Genomic DNA, 18,455 nt, shown 5'->3' on the forward strand with positions numbered 1-18,455 from the left:
TTAGGTGAAGCCTAGTCAAACATTAGACCTTCTGAGTGTTCATTTAGATGATAGAGATACTCCTGACAGTAGTTTTCTAAACATCTATGGCATCAGTCGAATAACACAGTTAATATCTTTTTTCTTTTTAATTAATGTTGTAATAAATATCCCATACATTATGTTATATACTGTATGTGCAAAGCAATTTCATAAAACGTGTGGAACAGAATGCAAATTAAACAAGTGACACATGAAATTATGTGTAGTGAAAAATAATATTTAGTATTCACATTTGAATTCTACTGTCTAATCTTAAACTGTCATTAGAGTTTAATAAATTATATATTTATGTAATCCTTAAATTGCTAAAATGCGCTCAAGGGATTTTACAGAAATTGAAAAGATGAGACTTATCATATGCAGATTTCTTTCCACTTTTATGATAAAGAAAAAGCTTGTGAACATGGGGTATTTATAAATTAGTGAGACACTGTTCTGAAGGATAGCTGCAGGCAACTATAAAATATTAGCAGAATGAAATTACACATATTTAATATTACCTGGTAAAGAATAAAAAAATGCAATTGAACTGTCATAAAATTATCTCAGCATTTTGATTTTCTGTTTCAGCTTTTCCCTATACTGTATGCTTAATCTATTATATCAGCCTTGTTTCTCAATGTTTGGATGATCTAGGTATGTTGTGCTGTGAAGCTCACAATTGAATTATTTTTGTATCACTACAACATGTAATGCTAATCCCTAAATTATAGTGGTGATGCAGTAAAGTAGCAGGCTCATTAAATATTGTGCAAAAACACTACTTTTAACATCCACAAAAGAGATCTGAAAAAGTCTCATCTCTTTTATAAAAAGCCAAATGTTCATGCATCATGTTTGCTCATAGGGGCTTTCTTGTAAGGTGGCTGAAGCTTGAGCTTTAAGGTATTTAAGGAATTCATTTAAGGTATTTTAAGAAGGTAGTACGTGGTTACATATCAAAACTTCCATTTTATATACAAAGAGGTAAGGATCTTGAGAATGCAACAATGACATTTTATTTTAAAGGCAAAATTAGTGAATAAGGAATTGTTTTTTAAGGGATTACCAATATCGTCCCTTATTCTAGTATCTGCAACTCTAGTTGCATTACTTCCATAGCTTTTGGTTACCAGTAAGCCACAATAGAGTACACTGTGGATCCTACACTATAAAAATGGAGAAAACTTAATCTAGATATTTTGAGATGGCTTATCTTGTCCCATTATGTCATTCCATGGAAATAAGTTAGTACAGTATCATGAATTATTGAAGGCTGTTAAGAGTGTTGCAGTTTGTTGTGTGCATGTAAAGTTGGCAGACTCTCTTGAAGGGGAAGTAAAGTCTAAAATAGAATAAGACTAGAAATGCTGTATTTTATATACTAAATATAAACATGAACTTACTGCACCAGAAGCCTAATCAAATAAATGATTTATGCTTTCAAAGTTGGCCACAGGGGTTCACCATCTCGTAACTTTGTTAAACATCATTGCAAGACCAAGACTGTGCACATGCTCAGTATGGTCTGATCAAAACAGGACAAGTCAAATAATACCTGCCTCAAGCTGATACAGCAAGACTGATTAATACTCAGAATATGCAGACTGCACTGGGTCCTGTGTTGTCATGTAATCTAATGTGGATTTTATAGTTTTTGTATTGTTTAATACAAACTTTCTCTAACTCTGCAGAACCAGTGGCTGCAGCAAAATAATCCTCCAAATAGAATCCCAGTTTATCTGTTTAAATCTAGCTCCATGATCTTTGTCCCAGCAGCTGGAGCTGGAAAAAGTAAAGGGGATGTAAAGGCAAAAATAAAATCCAATACAAATCTCTACACAGTCGCCGACTGCTCTACAGGGAAATCAACAAAGTTGCTTCATGTCTGCACGGTTTCGAAGTAAGGCGAGGGCTCCCCCTGCTGTTCATAAGTATGATTGTTTCCCTGCAGAGCATTTAGGGACCGTCTGACAATTATTATCCACAGCAGTAAATGAAGGGAGAATTTTACTGCATACAGTCAGGTTTCTTATAAAACCAGTAGACAATTTTTAATTAACGTATATTGGAGATAAGTTTCTTTTTCATTAAAGAAAGTAAAAATGGGATTTTATTTTGTTGCCTATACATGCTATACATGGGGTAAAAGGACATAGGGAACACCAGTGCTGTAAGGCATCACAAAGTAATGCAACGAACAAAGGCAGATTTTATTATGTTTATTAAGTAGTTTCTTACAGGTGGAGCAGGGACAGAACGAAGCACTGGTTGCCAAATCCTCTTTCTTCTTTACACACACATACACAGCATTTTCTCTCTTTTTCTCTCTAAGCCTCCAATGCCCCTGCTATGTGGAAAAACACAGGTAGAGTGCCATTAAGGGGGACTCCTCTCTCTTATAATGCTTGTCCCCTATATCTCTGTGGTGCCTAACATACAGTGCAAACATACAGTGCATGAGCTTCTCATGGGCTGCAGCTTCTCTAGGTTCTTACTAACCATAGCCTGGGGTATAATTCCCAAATACTCACTACTCATAAAGACAACATATGGAGACCTAAGCCATGGTCTCCAACAATCATCCATATATTTCTGTATATATGAAAAACTCCAGGAGAACTGCAGGAGTGTCATACACTGGAGTTCAAAATTTGCCAGGAGACTAATGGTTAATTGGGGACATGCTGGTGGTCACACTGTATGATGTGCTGCAGGTCCCATTCACTAACCTGCTTGAACAATGGAAGGCAGGACTAATGCCCCACCTTGGGTGAGTAAAAGGTATGACCAACCAATAGAGCTAACAGCAAGGGGGTGGGATCTTAAGCCCCAGGGATTTTCCAACTGCACACAGAGCACCTGGGCTAGTTCAGTTGTTGAAGAGTTGTTGGACATAGTGGCTGTGGTGCTACGTCTGACGGAATAATTGGCTACCGTATCAAGGAAAGCATCTGTCAGGATCTGCCTGTAATCAAACTCTGGTCTTTTGGATTATCTACTCATGAATTAACCCGGTTGGCCACTGAAAGCACTTAGCTGTTCTGTTTACTAGTTTCCAGAACTGATCTCTAACATTTCCTTCCACACAGTGCCCTCCTCCTGACTCATTTATAACATCTGTCACTGATCAAGCAACCAGGGGCCTTTTTAAGTCTGCTCCCTGCTACTCCCAGTTGCTTGATCATTGTAGCCCACAAGCCTGATCCAGCCCATTACTTGTTGTTCCTGCTCGTCCCTCGCCTGGTTCCTGTTTTGTTCCTTCCTTGATTCTTGTTCCTTTTCCTGGTTCCTGAACTCCTAGTCCTTGCCTTGTTCCACTGCTCTTGTTCCTTTTCCTGGTTCCTGAACTCCTAGTCCTTGCCTTGTTCCACTGCTCTTGTTCCTGTTCCTTCCCTGTTTTTGATGGACCTCCTAGTATTGACCGCCTGTTTCCTGGAGTATCCTCTGTCTTCATACTGCCCCTGACCTTGGACTTCCCTTGTTTGCTGCCTGTCCAGAATTTCAGCCTCTTTAATGGACTCTGCTTGCTAGCTGCCTGCCTCTGACCACTGGCCTTGTAAAAGGACTTGTGTATTTGTTACCTTGAATTGACCTGCTACCTTGTTTTCTCCTTCTATAATCTTTCTGTTATCTGCTTATCACCAAGCCCCAATCATGTATTATCATTGTTAAATAGCACATAGGCTCCTACCTGCCAACCACACACTTGTAGCCAAACCTGACAGCATTTCACACAAGCACAACCACTGAGGATATACTGTAGCTTCCCTGAGGAGTTGGTTACTGCTGGAATTGGGAAGCTGCTGCACTTCTGGAAAAGAGATGCCAAGTTCTTATACCCTTTCGGAAAATGATGCCCTGCTGGTCTGAGTGCCCGTGAGTGGGAGTTGGTAAGCAAACTTTTTATTAGTTAGCTAGAATTGTCACTGGACTGCTTGTACAGTATCTATTTGCCTAGAGGAACTGTTATTCTGTGACTAAGAGGTTTATATTAGATTACTGTCTGCACTTTGGGGGGGGGTTGGTACTTAGTCTGTGTTGGATTAAAGATTTACTTGCTACATGTAGCCAAGGAATTCCCCAGTGTCCTGGTTATATGGACATGTTTTACCTCTGTTTTGTTGGATATTTTGGGGAAAATTACCAGACAGCTACCTGTGGATTTACCCACATCAGGAATTTTCCTGAAATAGTTCCATTTTGTGTTCTAATGTTTAAAAACACAATTGTTGAGGATCTGTGGCTTTATCATATACGTGACGTAACACAACAGGCTATCCTTTTTGACTAACCTGGCTCTCACTCCTAGAGCAAGCTGCTCTAGGATCTTCTACTCACTTGCTAGGCATAGTAAGGTATAACCTTCCACCTGGTCTTGCTCTGCAGACATATTTCTGTCTGCTGATGATGTTAGGCCAGATAGGAAGTGAGTGGCTCCTGCACTTCCTTATGTAGGTTCCTGAAGGGTAATTCCGCTGAAGGCTAACCTGAAGGGTTGGCGCCACCTGCTGACTACACTTAATATTTCTCAACTATTTACATTTTTAAATATTTTCATATTTTCTGTGAGCCATGTGATGTCAAAGTCTGCTTATATGTACCTCAAGGAATGCTAAATGCTCAGTGTTTCCAATAAGACCAAATCTGTAAATTTGCCAGTCTACAATACTAGACCAAAAAATCATCTTCAGAGATTGACTGTTTGAATCACTGAACATGAAAACTTTTTTCAGCCCATGACTTCTCTTTGCATACCATCAGTAATCAAATAATTCTGAAGGATGGCTGAATGATCAGACTGGTACAATATTAGCATGCATATACAGTATATATAGTGGAATTGCCCTCTAAATAACAGATTGCCTCATAACATGCACTGGAAACTAACATACCATTTTTGCAAGAGTTATTGCTGATATACAGTATATTAACTCTTACCCTAAAATCTAAACTTAATTGTTTCAACAAAAATTTAACTTTGAAATGAAATAGTTCAAAAAGCTTGTTTATAAAACTGCATGACAAACAGTGTGTTGATCATGTGTTTTTTTGTGTGAGAATATAGAATAAATATATGTTTACAAAAAAGTTTAAAATCTGCAATCATGATAAAATGTGAAATACAAAATATATTAACAAGAAAAGAAAGAAAATGTCACTCTAGTGAATATATATGACATTGAGATAATGCAGAGAAATTATCCTCAAACAGTTACAGAGATGACTGATTGTTCATTGTTATGCCTCTAGCTGAATTTAAAAAGCAATTATCTGCACAGGCCTTTAGGGAGTTGTAGGTAAAGGCCAGATAGCTAACATTTATTGGATAAAATGTAATTGGTAAAGTTTTTGTAACCAGTTTGTTTGAAAGAAAAACACTGCAATTAATTGTATTCCCATAACTGCAAGTATATATTTTTATTCTATTAATCTGAAGTTTTATTCTTCTGCATTTTACACTAAATGCCAAAAACTAGGCTCTCTAAAAGTTCACAGTTCTGCCACAGTGTTGCTAGATTGTGCTGCATTTTATGAATATCATGTATTCTGATGAATTTCCACAGACTTTGCATAACTTAGCAAACAAGTCCGTGTCTGCCTGTGTTACGATGCCTTTCAGGAATGAAAAGACAACTGCGAAATTCGCATTCCCAAATACAAGATGGTGACAGCAGTCATTCACTGGGCATTCACAGAGGTCTCCCAATATTTCAATAATAAATATGCTTGCAAAGAATTGTGATGAGTCAAGGATCCTTCAGTAAACTGTCTCCTTTGCAATAAAGTTCTAAGGTTTTTTAGTACAGGTATGCAAACCCACACAGCTTTGACCTTCTTTACATACACTGTTACATAATACAATAATGCGGATTGAAGAGATATTTGTCCATCGGCAAACATCAAACTTTTAACCTACCACTTGGCGCTGCTGATGAGGAAGAAAGTCTTCTATTATTGTCATTTGTGATTGAAACTTATTATCCCCTTTAGCATTTGTTCTCAACCTGTTGGGACAGGGCCAGAACTAGGGGTAGGCAGAAGAGGCACCTGCCTATGGCACAATGATAAGGGGGGCACTTGATGGTTACCTAAGGGGAATCAAGATTTCTTTTTCATTAAAGAAAGTAAAAATGGAATTTTATTTTTTTGCCTTTACATCACCTTTAAGCATCTTTTGCCTACCTCTAGTCCACATTCGATGCCCTCTCTACCTCTCCCTCCTCCCTCTTGCCCTCACTCTCCTCCCCTTTTTCACTGCCGATCTGTTACTGTGCATGAGCGCAGTTTTGGTCAGGCTCGCACGTGTCAGGCGCGCACAGTGAGTAGCAGGCTGGCCAGCCGGGTTGCCTAGGGTTGCCTGTGCTGTGGTAAGAAAAGCAATTCATAATAAGCATACAAATAGTGTGCAATAGTATGTAAATAAATTCTACAGTGATGTGAAGGGATATAGCAATATGCAAGGCTTTATTTCTGTATTTGTTAGATGCATTGCATTAACTCAAGGTGCTTGCATATCCTTGTGTTTATTAAAATTCAATAATGCATATTGTATATTGGATCAGTATCAGGAAGCTGGCTCAATTTGCTGCAGTTATTATTTTGGACCAACAAACGCATCTATCTGGGGTACAAAGAACTGTTCTGCATATGCCATTGCATGTAGGAATGCAAAGTGAATAAAATGCTATAGCTGTTCTTTTACACCACTGCCACTAAGAGAAGTATGCACAATATACCCAAAAGGGATTATAGTTTGTATCTGTTTTGGTCCACTTTTCAGACCCTACTTTGCTGGAGCCTGCAATGACACAGTCCCTTCCCCCTTCCTAGTCTCTTCTCCCAACTGCCCGCCCGCCAACTGCCGCATACAGCTCTTTTGTGGGGGGACAAAATTTATCAGGCAACAATTGCTGGGGAGAAGGACTACCATGCAGCAAACACTGCAGTCTGGATCCCCCATGGCTTCTGTTGTACTGTACAATAGTTACACCTAAGCATTTTGCACTTTGCACTACATTTGTAAAGGTGTCCTGTGGTTATAGCTGGAACATTGGTTGTTGTTTGCTTTTGATAGATGTCTCCCAAAAGGGACTGGTGCTGAACTATTAATATATTCATTTAGAAACTGCAGTTGTTTGCAGTCTGAAAGTGTGAAAGTGTGCATTATGTATAAATTTTTGCTGACCTAGTAGACCCTGCCAATAAAGTGCTTTGAGTACAAGACATTAATTCTGTTTGCTTTGTTCAAAACAATTTATGGCATGGTAGTTCTATCTTTTTTTAATCATAATATCCAAGGTCTGCATCTCCAGAATTCGAATTTAGAACAATAAGACCGTAATCAACTAAATAAGTGCACTTAGAAAATGTTCTAAAAAAAGGCAGTCACAATCAAAAGACTTTTTGTTATGTCTTACAATAAACAAAAATAAAATTGCCTGGAAAATTACCAACCGCAGCTTGCGATGTATTCAAAAATCTCATCTTCATTGGCCAGTAGCCACAAATTGCTGTACTTAAAGCTTTGATTTTTTAGGGCATATTCCCAGATGGAGTGAAAAAGAATACAAATACTTTGTACAGCATCTTTTACTGCCATCAAAGATACAGCATATTCTCAGAAGATATATCTTTTCTCCTGTCTAAAAACTGGATTTTGGAGTCATTTGTCACTTGAAAAAAAACAACAAACTACAACAAAAAACACAACTTGGATTTAATATGATAAATGAGAGTATATTCTAACATAAAAAAAAAAGTTGGGACCTGATGTTTGGCCCTGACATGTTTCTGTGCTAAAATGCATGCTAACACACATTTTCAACTGAATTATAGGAAATCACAATTATTTTCTGTTCTATTCTATGTATTTGATATTATTTTATTTAAATGAAGACTAAGAAGAAGCAAATGTTTTCAATAGAATTATGCTATACTATATAATATGTTATTGTATTAAATAATATTAATATAATATTAATAATATTCAATAATATTAAGGAGCCAATTTACTAACATTCGGTTCTATTTTTTCCACTAATCATACTTTTTCTTTACATTTTTTTTTTAATTTCACTAAAACTCTAAAAATGTTACATTTATTAAGTGAAAAAAAATGTTATTACAAAACAAAACAAGGTTTATGGAAATCAATGGGAGCAGCGCTGATCCTATTGGATCTTAAGACTTAAGATTTTTTTCCACTAAAAAAACTGAATTTTTAGAGGTTTTAGAACCTTTTATTGCATTGTTTTTTCATTCATACTTTTTATAGTCTAATCTTTTAATAAATGACATGGCATTTGTGGTTTTAGAGAAAATGAGCTTATTCTTGGTTTCAAAACCTCTAAAACCACTAAAATGAGAATGTTGATAAATGGGCCTCACCAAATAAAGTAAAAAAAGTAATTATGATAATTAAATATTTATGAATATGTTATGATTTAATACAAAATGATTTGATAATACATTATGCTGCATTTCCTTTATTTTCAATTGAAAAATCTGAATTTTGTCTACTGTATTATATTTACTAAGCGTTTCCAAATATTTTATTTTCACAGCTAACTGTCCCAAAAGGTGAAGTAATTGATTAAATTAGAGTCAATGGGAATAACTGCTCCAGACTCACCCCCTCATGATGTGTTCCTCCATTAAACTCCACCAACCTCTGGGTGCTCAGCCACCAGCATCCCAACAGTGTGCCACACCCATAAAAACCATAAAATCAGGTGGCAATCTGGATAAGATAAAAGGTTCTTTATTGCAACCGGTGAAGGATCTTAAACAGCCTGATGCGTTTTGGGAAATGCTCCCTTAATCAAAGGCCTAGGCATTGATTTATCTGAGAACCTGTTGAGAACCTGTTGATCAATTATTCTTATGTATGACCTAAATGGCTCGTGCATAGTGATCATTGGAGGGTAAATCTATAAAGAAGACTGAAAGAATTAAGCTAGAAATGCTACACATTATATTTTGGGGTTCTGATTCAGCCCAATGCAAGAATCACTGTTAGAGAGATGCAGAACCTTTAGACAATACTTTAAAAATATTTAATTTGTAGCCATATTTATTTTTAGGGTTTAGTTCTCCTTTAAATAAAAGCAGAGGTTCTGGACTATTCTACAAACACTGGCATTCCTCTAAGGCTCAAAGAATAGCAAGATCACCTGTTTCATTGTTCTAGATTGGTCCTGTCAGGTCAACCTTTTAATTAAGGATTTGCTTTCTTTATACAGGAATTAATCACAATCATTTGTTTTGAGAACAAAGCAATGGCCTTGAAAAATAGATTTACTGTGATGGCATTAATAAATGGTCGATTTTGTTTGATGTGATGTTATTTTCTCCCTTTGTTCATTCTAACAACATCTTCTAGAGCAAGCATTGTCTAATATTTAAGATGACTTAGCTTCATTTCATGCGCGGTTTAAATGAGACATCTCTATTGGGGTTATTCCTGCCACACAGACGAATAATTATTCTACAGAATGTGACATCAGCTGTCCAGAATTCAATTATTTTTTCTCTGATGTCAGGAAACATTAAATAATTGCTGACTGCTGGTACTCTGACATAAATAATAGTTTGAATGCAAAGCAATGGCTCACTGGAAGTCAGAAGTCAAGGCCAATAGAGAAACTGTAAAGTGCTTCATCAAATTCTAATCATAGTCATTGTGAACCATTCTTTATTATTGTGGTAAATACTCCATTTTATTCAAAATCACTAAAATAGAAATAGTTCAAATATTTTATTATAGAAGAAAAAATGTTTCTGAACTGTTACTGGGGACACATAAATTAGATGCTAGCATTCAACTATGTTGTCATCATTTTTATGGTTGCCTAGATGTGCAATAATACATTAGAGGTATTGTACACTTTCTATTATGCAGAAAACCTTTACACAGAAAGCTCTAAAATACTGCACTACCATTTCCCACGTGCCAGTTTTGAATGCATTCCAAGTGTTGCAATTCCATAAATATATTATACTAACTGACTGTAGATCTTGTAGACCTTGAATATTATGCTTATTCAACATATCACCCAAGTGACCTTTTGTGCTACATACTCCAGGTGAGGCCTTACCAGGAAAAATTATATTTTCATCGCTTAAGTTAAAGGACAGTAACATCAAACATAAAAGTGTTTTAATGTAATAAAAATATAATGCAGTATTGCTCTGCACTGGTAAAACTGGTGTGTTTGCTTCAGATCAATTTTACCAGTGCAGCACAACACCACATTATATTTTCATTACTTTAAAACACTTCATTTTTTTGTTGTTACTGTAACGCTATTCTGGGTTATCCCAGACAAAAGGAATTAAAGTGTCCAGCTATGGCACGAGCATGGTTAAACTGCGACCTACACTACAGGACAGGGCCTCTGCCAAGTGGAAGCTTTCCCTTTAAGAGGTAGTAGAACTACACAACCCAGACTATTAAGTGCCTATATGAATAGAATGGACGCCAGGAGGTTCTTTGATGGTAAAACAGATGAACAGGTTTATTATGCAAAGCAGATGTCCCCAGGTTTACTCACAGCAATTGTAGGCAACAGCAGATGGAATCACAGTGGACAGAGTGGCAAACACATTCAGATCAAAGCTTAACTCTTAAAGGTATCGGCAGACAGGTGTACTTCAATTCCCATTTAACGTTGCCAGTGAGGGGATCGGGATCAATCAGGTAGGGTACAGGCAGTCCTTTGCTAACCTACATGCCTATCAACTGAGTTCCCTGCTCTAAAGGCAAACAGGCCTTGTGGGAAGCTACTCCCTTCTGAAAATCCTCGTTGGAGCGACAACTGCTCTTGCTGCTAAACCTCTCTGTCTCACTCTCCTAGAGAGTCTATTACAGGAGCTTACTAAGCTAGCTGTTCCTCGTTCAGGGGTTGCCTGGTTCCCAACTTAAGCACCAAAGGTGTCTGGTCCCTTTGGGGTAGATGGCTTTACTGGGCCTATGGTGATCCCAGGCTCAATGGGAATCACCTAGAAGCATCAGGATCAGGAGCCAAAGAGGAAGGGGCCACTCCCTACACAGCACTATATAGCAGTGAGGCAGGGGAGTGTCATTACACTCTTTGTCCAATAGATGTAGTTGTCACATAAGAAATTTTACAAATACTTATACCCAATAGATAAGGCTACAGGAAACTATAATACAGGTAGGAGATTAACTCTATAGGGAATGTAGATCCTATAGGTCCCTACATAACTGTTCCTTTAATGCCCTTTTCATGCAAGACAGTTCTTTATTTACTTAAGTAACTACAGAATGATACTGCCTGCAGTTGGCCAAATTGTTATATATATATAAAAATCCACACCTCCTCAGTTAAGGATACCCCCAACACACTGCCATTAAGGGGGAATAGTAACATAGTAAATTAGGTTGAAAAAAGTAACACATCGATCTATTTCAACTTTTTTAATCTGCCTAACTGCCAGTTGATCCAGAGGAAGGCAAAAAAAAAACAACGGAAGCCTCTACAATTTGCCTATGAGGCAAAAAATTCCTGACTCCAAAATGGCAATCGGACTAGTCCCTGGATCAACTTGTACTATGAGCTATCTCCCATAACCCTCACTTGCTAAAAAGCAATCCAGCCCCTTCTTAAAGCTATCTAATGTATCAGCCTGTACAACTGATTCAGGGAGAGAATTCCACATCTTCACATCTCACTGTAAAAAACCCCGAATATTTAGGTGGAACCTCTTTTCTTCTAAATGGAATGGATGACCTTGTGTCAGCTGGAAAGACCGACTGGTAAATAAAGCATTAGAGAGATTATTATATGATCCCCTTATATATTTATACATAGTTATCATATCACCCCTTAAACGCCTCTTCTCCAGCGTGAATATCCCCAATTTGGTCTTTCCTCATAGCTAAGATTTCCCATACCCTTTACCAGCTTAGTTGCCCTTCTCTGTACCCTCTCTAATACAATAATGTCCTGTTTGAGCACTGGAGCATTGTAATTAGAAAATGTTTACAAGTGTCTTTTCAATCATTTTTTAAAAAGATATTACATTTCCCCATTAGTGTATAACCCACATTTAAATTATTTCTACCAAAGTTCCTGACTTTGGCTCTGCAAAGTGGCAAAAAATGTTCCATTGATCACCACTCTCTGTAATCTATCCATCAGCCAGTTCTTTAGTATAAATATTATGTTCCAGGCCAATATTTCTTAATGCAACCAGTAACTATTTGCTCCTAATGCTTAATAGTGAGAAAATAGTGATGGGCGAATCTGACCCGTTTTGCAAATTGTGAAAATTCGATGAAAAGTAATGAAGTCTATGGGTGACAAAACTTTATTGACATGCGGGAATTTTTTTGCCCTTTGGAGTCTGTGGGCGTCATTTTCGCGGGGAAACTTGGCAATAAATTTCGCTCATCACTAGTGAGAAACGAAAAGACATTGGAAGTCATTAGTGATTAAATGAAAATATTTGAATGGAATTCTCTCTTCCATTAACTTGGCAGTGCAGCCTTTAAGAGACTCATTGCTTGACTTTGCAGTGTCTACTTTTTGAACAAAATAGTGTCAAGTCAATTCTAATTCTTTCTCACACACACACACACACCACAGGTGTCTGCTTTAATCCTTTAGTTCATGCATATGTTTTCTTGTAGTAGGCATGCTTTAAATAAATACTTTACTTTACAATTAACAATCATATATATTTTACTATGTGTTATGCTGGTGCATCTTACCAGTTCCATTTAGCAGTAAGTGGGAAGATCAGCAGCAGAACCAACCGTCCTCCCTTCCTCCCTCCCTATGGGCTAGTGATGTGCTGGCCGGCATACGGGTTGGGGCTGACCTTTAGCCTCCGTTTGCCCCACCTGCAGCCTTCTTCTGCCCCACTTCCACCTCTGTACGCACCAAATTATATACTCGCGGAGGATCAGAGGGAAGATAGGAACCAGCAATTTGGTTAAACATATGTGGCCTTTTCTTTCCAAAACACAGTGTCAGTTTCTGAGTTATTGGGGGTGCTGTAACAGGGAGTGGAAGCACTGCAGATATTTGTTTATGACATTGTATTCTATTTTAAATATTCCCGTGGAATTCAGAAATTCAGACTGGATTCTTGATATGTTTTTTTCATTGTGCTAGTATAAATAAAGTATAATAAAATACATCATTAATTCATTGGAATTTTGTTTATCATTGGTTGAGCTTTCAAAATAGCAACTTCCTTTTAATATATAACATGCCTTATGGAAACAGTAGTATTTCAGCAGCGACATAAAGTTTATTGGATTAACAGAAAATATGCATCATAACAAAATTAGACAGGTGCATTAATGTAGGCATCCTAACAGAGATATTACATCAATACTTAGTTGAGCCTCCTTTTGCAAATGTAACAGCCTCTAGACACCTACTATAGCCTTTGATGAGTATCTGGATTCTGGATGGTGGTATTTTTGACCATTTGTCAATACAAAATCTCTGCAGTTCAGTTAAATTTGATGACTGCCAAGCATGGATAGCCTGCTTCAAATCATCCCATAGATTGTCCATGATATACAAGTCAGGGGACTGTGACTGCCATTCCAGAATTGTACTTCTCCCTCTGCATAAATGCCTTTGTAGATTTCAAAGTGTGTTTAGGGTCATTGTCTTGTTGGAATATCCAACCCCTGTGTAACTTCAACTTTGTTACTGATGCTTGAACATTATCCTGAAGAATTTGTTGATATTGAGTTAAATTCATCCGACCCTCGACTTTAACAAGGGCCCCAGTCCCTGAACTAGCCACACAGCCCCACAGCATGATGGAACCTCCACCAAATTGGCAGTAGGTAGCAGATGTTTTTCTTCGAATGCGGTTTTCTTCTTCAGCCATGCAAAGCTCTATTTGTTATGGTCAAATAACTCAATTTTTGTCTCCAAAATAACTGTGGCTTGTCTAAATGAGCTTTGCATACAAGAAGTGACTCTGTTTGTGGCGTGAGTGCAGAAAGGGCTTCTCTCTCATCACCCTGCCATACAGATGTTCTTTGTGCAAATTGTGTTGAATAATAAAATGATGTACAGATACACCATCTGCAGCAAGATGTTCTTGCAGGTCTTTGGAGGTGACCTTTGGGTTGTAACACTTCTCACAATCCATCGCATATGCCACTCCTGTATTTGTCTTGGCCTGCCTGACCTGAGTTTTACAGCAACTGTGCCTGTGGCCTTCCATTTCCGGATTCCATTCCTTACAGTCAAAACTGACATTTAAAACCTCTTAGATAGCTTTTTGCAGCCTTCCCCTAAACCATGATACTAAATAATCTTTGTTTTCAGATCTTTTGAGAGTTGCTTTGAGGATCCCATGCTGTCACTCTTCAGAGGAGAGTCAAACAGAAGCATAACTTGCAATATGCCCCCTTAAATACCATTTCTCATCATTGAACACACACCTGTCTATGAAGTTCAAGGCTTAACAAGCTAATCCAACCAATTTGGTGTTGCCAGTAATCAGTATTGAGCAGTTACATGCATTTAAATGAGAAAAACTACAAGGGTACCCACATTTTTGCACTGCCAGTTTTTCACATTTGATTTAATTTCATAAAACTGAATACTGCTTCACTAAAAATCTTTGTTCAGAATACACCACAGAACTCAGATGTTCCTGGGAAATGAAAGACATACCACTGTTATCTTTTTTTGTTGAAAGTGGAGTAAATTATTATGCAGGCTGTCACACTTTTTTATATGACTGTAACTGCTTTTAAACTTTACAGTAAATTAAAGAGGATGAAGCAGTGTTCTGGGGACATAGTTTCTTTTTTATATATTTTAAGCAAATGTTTGACCTTTTAGTGTCCAAAAAACAGTGTAACCTATCATCAGTTGAATTCCAAATGCCTTAATATACTAAATACGTAGCTGTCAGACATTGACACATGCTGAATTTAAGTGACCATAGCACTTTTTTAAATTGAAAACATGATTTATTTCCATAGCACAGCAAGATTGAACTGCATGTATAACTATCCACTAGGATACAAAATGCCGAAATAGGGAAAACACAAGCAAAATCAATTTTATTGCATCAATCCACAGTTAAAAAAACAGTAAAACTAAAATGATTTACTGTAATCATTTACAAGCTGATGGAACACTCATATACAGGCTTTGTTATCCACAGGTATCTCTGCATTTGGTAAAACAATGTCCTCTGTGTCATGCTACCTCTGCTTTTATGGAAATCAAACTTTCCTAATACATAGTTAAATTGGGTTGAACAAAGACCAAAGTCCCTCAAGTTTAACCCCTCCAAATGAATCCCAGCACACATACCTACAAACACCCACTGAAACAAGTTCTAAATTGAAATCTAAATTGGTTAAATATTGGCATTTATTAAGAGAAGCATATCCTTCTATTTCGGCGTTCCAACAAGGTCCCATGATGTCATTCCGCAGTGGTGTAAATATTGGTAGTAGTTTGGTACATGCAGAGATTCACCCCCCTGCCCCCAGAAAGGTTGCCTTCTGGGGTCCTAGGAAAGAAGGTATGTATATATACAAAGGGTGTGCTCAATGTCGATATGTAGGTTTTGATAGCAACTAGAGGGTGGAGGGTTGTGTTCGCTTACATGCATATCTATCTCAGACAAGAGGACTCATCATCACAATGATCCGACACGTCTCTTCCGCCTTGTGTGTAGGCAATCTGAAGCCAATTATGGAGTCTTTGGCGTTGCTGCACAAGATATACGCTTGAAAAGGGGAAGGAGAAATTCCTGAAACGTCGTGTGAATGTGTAATAAAAGTACCTAACCCTGGTAGTCTAGTGGTGCGGCGGGGATGCCCGGCGGGGACGCCTGCCACTCTGCTTCTCTTCTCTCTGTGTGCTGGCTTCCTAGTGTGCGTGGCGCGCACTTCCGTAATTTATAGGCGCATGCGCGCTGACGTGATTACATCAGCGCGCAATGGTGCGAAACTTAAATGTATTTAAAGGGCCGGTATTCTATAATCATTGCCCGTGATAGGATTGATATCCTGGTGCTTCCTGAGCCTTGTGCTTCCTGAACCTGAACCTGTATCCTATTTGATTATCAGTGTTTGACCCTGTCTGTATCCTAACTATTCTGAACTCTGAATCTTGACCCAGCCTAAACTTTGACCACTCTCTTGCCTGATCCCATCTGTCTGATTGATACCCGGTTTTGACCCTTGCCTGCCTGACGATTCTGATATCCGCCTGCCTCGACCCAGCCTGTCTGACCATCCGCTTGCCTAGTCCTTTTGTACCGTGACCTTCGGCCTAAAAGACTCTGCTAAGAGCCGTGCCCCTTTGCCAGCCAGAACATCTCACCTTGTACCCCTCGTTAAGTCCAGGTGGCACCCAAGTAAGCTGAGGTCTCCTCCCAAAGCCCAACAGTGGTCACACTACTGGTGAAGCCAAACGAGACCAGGGTACTTGGCACTTGTTCTGGTATTGGGTGCCGGCCATGACAGAATGCTAATATGTTGTGAAACTATTGGACTCTGTGCCGTTAAGACATTAACTTTGTTTCAAATGGAACTGCTTTCTACTAATTTATACAAATTTTATACAAGCTAATAAACGCTATGTTTTAAGTAAGGAGTGCGATCTGGCCGGATGTTATATATTGGAAAATAGCGGAGTGACTCAACATCTGCATCCTAACAATTCCCTTTTCGGAAATTTTTATATAATTGGTTCATCACAGTATATATAAATATATTAATTGTAGATTTTAGTATCACTATAGCCTTGGATATTATGCTTGTCCAAGAAATCATCCAAGCCACTCTCAAAGGTCTTAAGTCAGAGCATTCCACAACCTCACTGTGAAGAACCACCTAAGCTGCTTCAAATGAAAGTTCTTTTCCTCTAGTCTAAAGGGATGGCCTCTTGTCCGATGATCCATTTTATGGATCTCCCGATAGCGGTCTATAATGCCCTCTATTGTACATAAAGAGTAATCATGTCCCCTCACAAGTGTCTTTTTTTAGAGAAAACAACCCCAACTGTGACAATCTACCCTCATACTGTAGTTTTAATCTCCCACCCATTTAACCAGTTTAGTTGCACGTCTCTGCACTCTTTCCAGCTCATTTATATCCTTTTTAAGGTCTGGAGCTTTTTTTTTTATTGTAACTTCTTAACTTTACAGTTAACTTTATAATTAGCTTCATAGTATGATAAGCAGCATAAATACTGCAAATGTTTTTACCGTATATACTATATAATAAAGACCTGCATAACTTACTTTGTACTCTAACATAACAGACAATGCAAACTTTTATTGTTAAGCCTGCTTCAACCGACAAATTGAATCCTGTTCAATCTCCAATCAATTCAGTGCATTTGTATTCAATATTTTTGGATTTGGTTCCTAAAAGTTGATTAAAAGTCACCTATTAAAGCAAAAACTGCACAACCATCAACACAACTTTATTGATAATATCAAGTAGTACCTAACAACGGGCAATGAGTTTGGATTCAAAGCCCCTTTGAATTTCGCACCACTCTGCATGATGACATCACGCGCATGGCGCGTAAAACCCGGGTTTCGGAAGAAGAAACACGCGGCAGCGTCTCTACCAGCCCACTAGACCACCAGGATGAATGATCATTACATTAGTAACATAATCCCCCATTACAAACTGAACGGAAATTAATTATTATTATAATAAATATTAATTGAAATATTATTCCTGGATATTAACATTTTATTGACCCTTTGTTACAAATTAGATTAAGCAAACTCTGCTGTGTCTGTGACTCAGGCTCTTCATATATTCGTAACTTTGTAGAAGATGAACCATGCCAGCAATTGTCAGTTAGCATTCTTTTGCTAGGAAATAGCCTGAATATTGGAAAATGCATATAGACTTTTTAAAACTGGTAATAGCGTTTTACCTGTTGAGGAACCAAGGAAGAAAACTCTGCAACACTGTGGGCAGGGGCTTAAACAGGGGAGAAAAAAAGAGTGTTTGTGTTTATAACATTAATAAAATGGTCAGAAATGGGGAGGCCTATTTATTAATAGTGGTTTTTAAGGTTTTTGACACCACTACTAAACTTACTTTCTCTAAAACTGTATGTATGTGAATGTCATGACATTTATTAAAAGTTCAGAATAAAAAGTACAAACAGAAAATAACATTGAACAGTGCAGCTCCCATTGACTTCTATAGGACCTCGACAACTTTTACCTGGCATAGTTTTGTGTAAGAAGTTTTCGTTCAAATTTTAAAGCTGTTAAAAAATTGGGAAAACCACAAATTTTGGAAATGGAAAACAATTTAATGTTACTAAATAGGCCCCTTATACTTGTGGTGGTCTCCATATTGTTATGCTTGACCCAACGATTTTAAACCTGGGGACAGCTGAAAAGTGTGTTAATAAGTAATCAACCTTAAATTTAAC

This window comes from Xenopus laevis, chromosome 6L, assembly GCF_017654675.1.
Source record: "Xenopus laevis strain J_2021 chromosome 6L, Xenopus_laevis_v10.1, whole genome shotgun sequence".
NCBI lineage: Eukaryota > Metazoa > Chordata > Amphibia > Anura > Pipidae > Xenopus > Xenopus laevis.